Here is a 7,561-nt window from a genome sequence, read left to right on the forward strand (position 1 = left end):
CAGCACCCTTCTCTGTGCCTCCCAGCTAAACGTGCACAGAGGCAGCTGTTGCCAAAGTGCTGTGGTGACACAATTCAGTTCTGTTTCTGAAGTCATCACCGCAGGCGCCTCCCAGTGACGGCACAACACTCTCTGTTGCTAATGCGTCTGTCTCAGAAACAGCTAGGGAAGTACCACTATGCCCAAACTGACTTGAATTAGAGTAGTTCCCAAATTATTCCCTGCTCCCCTACATCTGTGGAAGGTGTGTGATCAATCTTTTCCTTGAGAAAGGACTACAGAGCAAAAGAGCTTGATTCTGAGACGTTGCCCGTCCTTGTAGAGCAGTTCACCTTTGATTTCCATGTCAGAAAAAAGAAGGTGAAATCAACAATTCCCTTCCTCTGAGCTGGGAATAGGAAAGAAGCCCAATTCTCCAGGAAGCCTTCAAAAGGAAACTCTGCATTTCTTTGTTAAACACCTTGTTTAATTTCTTGAAAGAAATCTTTCCCAGGACTTTGCAACTGCGGTGGTTCAAAGCGGGTGGGCAGCCGAGTTCCACCACGGCCGCTCTCTCACTCCCCCTCCTCAAAGGGAAAGGGGGAGAAAATACGATGCAAAGGGCTCCAGGGCTGAGATAAGGACAGGGCGATGGCTCAACAAGTATCGTGACGGGCAAAGCAGACTCAGCAGAGTGACCCTCAGGGTCCCTCCCTGCCCCTGCTCCCCGTGGGGTCCCTCCCATGGGATGCCGCCCTTCCCCAGCTGATCCCACACGGGCTGCCCACAGGCAGCAGCTCCTCAAGCACTGCTCCCACACGGCTCCGTCCCACGGGCTCCATCCATCCATCCATCCCCCAGGAGCAAACTGCTCCAGCACGGGTCCCCCACGGCTGGGCGGCAGCTCCCCCCAGCCCCCCTGCTCCTGCGGGGGCTCCTCTCCATGGCTGCAGCTGCGGCCCGGGGCCTGCTCCTGCGGGGGCTCTCCACAGGCCGCAGCCTCCTCCAGGCCACAGCCACCTGCTCCACCGGGGGCTCCTCCACCCACAGGGGGGCAGCAGCGTGGAGATCTGCTCCATGGGGGACCCATGGGTGCAGGGGGACAGCCTGCTCCACCAGGGGCCTCTCCCTGCACAGCCCGCAGGGGAACTGCTGCTGTGAGCCTGGAGCACCTCCTGCCTCCTGCTGCACTCACCTTGGGGCTGCAGGGCTGCTTCTCACTCCTTGCTCTTCCAGCTTCTGTTGTGCAGCAGTATTTCCCCCTGCTTACATCTGCTCTCCCAGAGGTGCAAACAACATCGCTTATTGGCTCAGCTCTGGCAAGCGCCGGGGCCCTTTTGGAGCTATCTGGAGCTGGCTGTTGTCTGGATTGTTCTCACAGACGCCATCCCTGCAGGCCCCTGCTACCAAACCCTTGCCACGTAAATCCGATCGAAGTGTATGCAGCAATTACAAAGCCGCTGTGCTTTGGGCTGTCAGGATCCTTCTGCAAGTGCAGGGGAGGTGCAGGGTTGCTTTGCATTTCCAAAAGGAGGAAGAAAGCCTCCAACCCCACTGGACCTCAGCCACTTGCAGGATCCAAGCAACGCTCCCCACTTTCAGTTATCTCCCTCCCATGCACACAGTGGGAGCAAGGTTGAACAAGCACATTTTTGAAAATGTTTATCTTAATGAAGAATAAAAGAAGTCTACAACACCCAATCCCTCTGTGCACCCAAGGCAAAAATCGTGGACTATTCTGCCTCAACACTATTTTCAGACCCAATTTGTCAAGTCATCTAGCAGAGGATTTCTCTCTTGTTCACTCACTAGCTTAGTAGAGCACCAGTTTACATAGGTGCTGGAGCAGATTCCTCAACCATCTGAAGGGACTTGATCCCAGAAAAGTTCAAAACTGCAGATGACTCATGATTTTGTGGTGAAGCATCTATTAAATGAGAGCTGTTCCGCTTAGGGCACAGTGAGACAGTGTGAGAAGAACCCTGTATCTCACTGATTGAGGCTTTATAACTCTACAGAATTGTCAGTCAACAATAAATGGAAAGTGCAGGAGATATGTTCTTTCTTCCTCCTTTCCCTGCCATACATTAGCAGAGAGATTGTGGTGGGATATAGGTTCAGAGCCTCACAGAAGAAGGATTTGAACCCAGGCTCTCCACAGTCTGCACCACTGCCTTCCTGATGGCTTTTGACTATTTTATTTTATTTTATTTTATTTTATTTTATTTTATTTTATTTTATTTTATTTTATTTTATTTTATTTTATTTTATTTTATTTTATTTTATTTTATTAGTATTATTATTCTTCTTTTTCTGGGTGGTGTCTAAGTCTTGGGGGGAAGAACAAACTGTGGGAGGAGGGAATGCTACTACTGTCTGTGACAGTGGTGATTTCTGGACAGTGTTAGCAACAGAGCTTCTGCAGAGAAGAGAAAATGCCAGGCAGTCTCTGTTGGTATTCCATGTACTGAGTACTGAGTGCAGTTTTGGGCTCCACAGTATAAGAAAAAGACATAAACCTGTTAGAGAGTGTCGAAAGAAGGGCAACAAACAAGAGGGTCTCTTTTAACAGGGGGATTGAGGTTTGTGGCAAAGTTTTGGTAGCAATTTAGGGGCTGCACTGTGCTGGACACAGCAACAGACGCACCATAAGCCAAAGTCAGACAATAAGCCAAGGTGTGTTTACGTGTGGTTTACTGTGGTTTAACGTGGTTTACGTATAGAAGAAAGTTTTTGCCTATTGGTGAGTACACTGCAGATTTGCTGCATTGTTCTAAATTAAATAGCAAGATAAGTGATGGCATCGTAGGCTGGGAAAATATTTCTAGAGTATCAGCGCATTTTGAGCATCATTTTAACTGTTTATGCAAACATGAAGATTATTAAAATCAGTGTTTATTTATGTCTGTATGTAAACAGGTGATCATGTTGTATAGCATGCAGTAAATGGTTTGTGAATGCTGCTTGAAGAATGAAAAGAGTAAGTCAGCTCCACAAGGAATAAATGAATTTTGTTTATTTGTGCAATGCAGAGATTAGAATTAGACCAACAGCATGGAACCAAAGTCTTGCTGTGTGCCTTTTATCTGTAGGACAGTTCATGGAGGCTTCAGCAGCCCTATCTGTTTTCTAGCAGTCTGAAATGTCCTCTGTGGTGCTGCACCCAGTTGAAAGCCTGCACTGATTGTGCTGAACTTTCCTAACAGGAGGCACGGGTCCTTCGTCGGACGCTGGCTGGGGATGTATGCTGCGATGCGGGCAGATGATGCTGGCCCAAGCACTGATCTGCAGACACTTAGGGAGAGGTGAGTGCTGGTCCTGAGGGAACTTCGGTATTGTCTGCAGACGCTTCTTCGTAAGTACTCCATTAAAAGCAGAAACCCTGAATTTATTAGTGAGACTTTCTTTGATGCCCTGGTAACAGTTCCTAATGAATCAATTCATATTCAGCTGGGTGAAATCATCCCAGCCTGAAGCAGAGAAATAGGCATAGAAGGAGAACAAATGGGGAATCCTGTCGCCATTATTTTATAAACCTTTTAGTGTAACACCCAAGTTGAGGCCAAGGGAAAACCTGCCACCGTGGGACAGTGCTCTTACCCTTCTCTTCACTACTCACTTGTCAGCAGCACGAGGTCCAAACCCCCCTGGTGCAAGCTCTTAAGCATGCATGTCACATCCCAGGATGCTGCCAGTGGAGTGTTTGGACTTTCTGTATGGATCTTATGTTGTTATTTAATGGGTGCTTAGAAATCCAACAAGGTCTAAACACAGCCTGTACTTTTAAATAATCTTGGAAGCTCAGAGATACTGGAATGGCTATCAACACGCAGCATGATCCGTCAGAATATGTTTGCAGTTGATGTTTTTGTTTTGTTTTATTTTCCCTGTTTTGACAATCTAGCCTATGATGATAAAGGGCAGCTTGATGATAAATAACAAGCTTGGAATTCTAGGAGCTCTACACAAAATGTAAATATTCGAGATGAATTGAAATGTCTTTTAACATCTCATTATAAAGCTTTCTGCTGTCTAGACATTTGATCAGTGTAATGAAAACGTCACCATTTTTTATTCTATATCAATTTTTCCTTTCAGATTGGCAATGGGAAAAACACAAAAAACAACCAGAAGAATATCACAGAATCCTACGATGCTTTCTCGACAGGAAGGCTTGCTGTTATTCAATCCACCAGATGGGTAAGAACAAACATAAACTTTCAGGTTTTTTCCACTGAAATTTCTACTGTGTTGAATCACTAATTTGCAGTATGTTAATTCATAATTTTAAAAAGTGGATGTGAAGACAAGGTGTATGCTTATACAAAAATAAAAAGGTATGCAGATGGGCGCAAAGACTAGTAGTACAGAAACATTCCCTGAGACCTAAATAAAGCCATGTACTAGAATGTAGCTCTTGATAAACTCTGTAAGCCTTGGGTACCAGAGTCAGTAATGTTAGAATAGACAGTCTTGTAGCTTATTGCTGTAATTTGTAATAAAGGGCACTAACATTTGTTAACTTGTAATTCTCATTGTAGTTTAGAAGCCTTTTGTTTATTAAAGAAACTGGCACTCCCTAAGTTTTGAAAAGAGCATAGATTGAGAAAATAATTGTTATTGCTAAATACAGATTGCAGTTACTCTAGAATGTTTGACAGTCACAGTATTTACTGTATATTGTTCCCACATTCTTTATGGTCTCATTTTTCTTTGATTTTGTGTACGTGTGTCTTTTTTTCACTATGAAAACAGCACAGGTGGGTGTTGGAGAGGGGAAGTCAATTGGAGAATGGTTTGGACCAAATACAGTTGCTCAAGTACTAAAGTAAGTGAGATCATACCAGTCTCATTCAGAACGTACTCCCCTGGGGCATCCAAGAGAAGGCCCAGGCAGAGTTTTGAAGGCTGCATGTCCCCCTGTCCCACAGTCAGGAATGTACTTGCCATCTATTTACAAGTGCAGCATGGAATGTCATGCCACAGCTCGGTGTGCAGGTACTGAGTTGGGAATGGGTGACCTCTAAATTTTAATAAAGGAAGAGCCTGAGGAGAAGAAACTGCAGGAAAGTCTCCTGTTACGCCGTCTGCATGCCCTCACCAGTCACACCACAGATGTATATTCCTTTCTGCACAGTGGCACAGCTCTGGCAGGTCGAGAGTGCCACCGTGTAGGTCGGAGTGGTGGTGTGAAACATCAGAGAGAAGCCATCTCGGCTGAGGAGGGAACTGAGCTGCAATTCCTCCCTTTCTGAGCAGCAGTTCTGCCAGCAAGGCTACTGGATAAAGATGGGCAGCTCCTCATAGTCTGGGAGCCACACTGAAAGGAACTGAGGCTGCTCAGTTCTCCAGGGGTACGTGGAGGTGTCTTACCTCAGGCAGGGGCTAGGCTACAGGTCCTGCGAGCTCAGCAGCAAGTCTTTGACACCCTGGAACAGGCACATGATCTGAAGAGGGAGGGGAGCTGAAGCATGCCCTGGACTCCAGATCTTTCATGGCCAAGTTTTTCATGGTGAAACGCTCACCCCCATTTCTTTCTGGCTTATTTGAAACAGCTAATTCTGCCAGTGCAGCTTAAGAGTGTAGCTCCCTTCCCCAAAGGTTTGGATTTTGCAGAAGTGGACATAAAACTGTGTGCTGCTGTCTCCCACTGAAGTTTTGGTGCCCCAAACCCTTAGCTGATTTAGCTTTTAACGCCCCATTTCTGCTGTGCACGCAGGCTCAGGCAGAAGTAATTCCACTGAATTCAGTGGAATTTCTTAAGCAAAAAGTAATCTGCAAAACTGGCATAGGAATTTTTTTCTTTTCCAGATGAGAAAAGACACAATTGGGCAAGAACCCAGTGCAGAGACTGTCGAGTGCAATAAAAAGTAATAAACTTGATGTAGTTGAACTGTTACTGTCACTGCACTTAGCAGTAAGACAAAACAGTTTGCACATGGTGCAGCGCATATGTTTTTCCTGGTACCACTCAGTACCTATTTTTCTAAAGATATTAAACATTTAATGTTTAAAGTTTTCTTTTTCTTACATGGAGACTTTAAAAAATGCAGAAAGGATGTTTTTTCTTAAGAAAAAAAAAATAAATAAATGGTTCTGAGTGTAAAGCTACCCTTTTGATCCAACTAGTTTATATTAATTAGTACCTTAATGTTTTCTAGGAAGCTTGCTTTATTTGATGAATGGAATTCATTAGCAGTTTATGTATCTATGGACAATACGGTGGTCATTGAAGACATCAGGAAGTGACACCTCATCAGTTTTCTGGTAACAGTTTCTGATTTGACTCCATTTGCCAGCATGTATCTAAACATGAACAAATACTTGGGGGGCCATGGGTTTGTCTTGCAAGGGTAAGAAGAGGGAAGAAGGACATACAAACTCAGTTGTGTTTTTTTGATCCCTGATGCCAACTTCGTGCTCACATCACTGGATGTGAAGAGCTCCTTGAAGAATTTCTACTGTCATCATTGCTGCCATTTCATTTCTCTGGCGTTTTATAGGCAAAGCTTGACACTATTAATAACATTAATAGGACATGTCACTGCAGTCTTAAATTGTCATCCCCCAATCATTGATCTAACGTCTCACTTGGACGTGCCAGCACATACTGTCTGCTAGAATTACTTCTACTAAATAGCTGTAATTGCCATGCCCGGCTCGTTTTGTCTTGGGTGCCCTATAAAGATCCCTGGCAAACTAGCTTAATTCACTACTGAGAGGAAGATCTGCTTTGTGTTCCTCTGTGCGTTGACTGATTTCTAGTTTTATTCCCGCAGAAAAAATGTGCTGGTGCCCTCCTCAGAGCAGCAGCGCGTCCCACAGCAGTGTACATTTGCACAGAAGTGCTCTTGGCCGAAGCAAGAAGGCAGGAGGACTCTGCACAGGCTGGAAAGCCCTCTTGCTTATTATACCTCTACGACTAGGGATAAATCACATAAATCCCGTATATATTGATGCATTTAAAGTAAGGTTTTCTTTCAATTCATTGCTCGTTACTGTCAAATAAGTTTGGGTATCTGTGATGTCAGTAAAGAAATGAATGACAATTTCCTTTATTCCTTTTGAACTCCTAGGAATGCTTTAAGATGCCACAGTCTTTGGGAGCATTAGGAGGGAAACCAAATAATGCCTTTTATTTCATAGGATTTTTAGGTAAGGAAAAAAGAAACTTATTCCAAATGTGCAGATGATCAAAAGAGAACATTTTTTGAAGGGGAAATAGTAAGGGGTCTAAGCGTGAACCTCTAGAAGTAAAGAAAGATGAGAATAGAATAAAATAAATGAAGAAGCATATCTAAAAGAGTTTAGAAACAGTATGAGATGATCCTTAACAGGAGCAGAAAGTTAACAGCAAAGCTAGGTGTAAAAATAAGTGATGACATCAACAAGAGCAACATACTGAGAATAGCTGATAGCATTTGACAAGTGTATTGGTCAAATGTCACTTTTATTTTCTTGTATTTCAAAACTGTTTCTGATAGCAGTATCTTTTTCACCTTTTGCATACCTTCTGTTATTAAGTATTGCTCTAATTAATTTAAAATGCATTCCTTCAGATTTCACCCCACTTTGGGCCAAA

General features: G+C 44.1%; 1 long non-coding RNA gene across 1 annotated transcript; it reads left to right on the forward strand.

Annotated features, from left to right (window-relative positions):
- The first annotated feature begins 4,733 nt into the window (after positions 1–4,733).
- LOC139999139 (uncharacterized) lies at positions 4,734–6,220 on the forward strand. Its single transcript, XR_011804244.1, has 2 exons — positions 4,734–4,807; positions 6,141–6,220. It is a non-coding gene; the product is annotated as an uncharacterized lncRNA (long non-coding RNA).
- The last annotated feature ends 1,341 nt before the right edge of the window (positions 6,221–7,561 follow it).

This window comes from Anas platyrhynchos, chromosome 20, assembly GCF_047663525.1.
Source record: "Anas platyrhynchos isolate ZD024472 breed Pekin duck chromosome 20, IASCAAS_PekinDuck_T2T, whole genome shotgun sequence".
In the NCBI taxonomy this organism is placed as follows: Eukaryota; Metazoa; Chordata; class Aves; order Anseriformes; family Anatidae; genus Anas; species Anas platyrhynchos.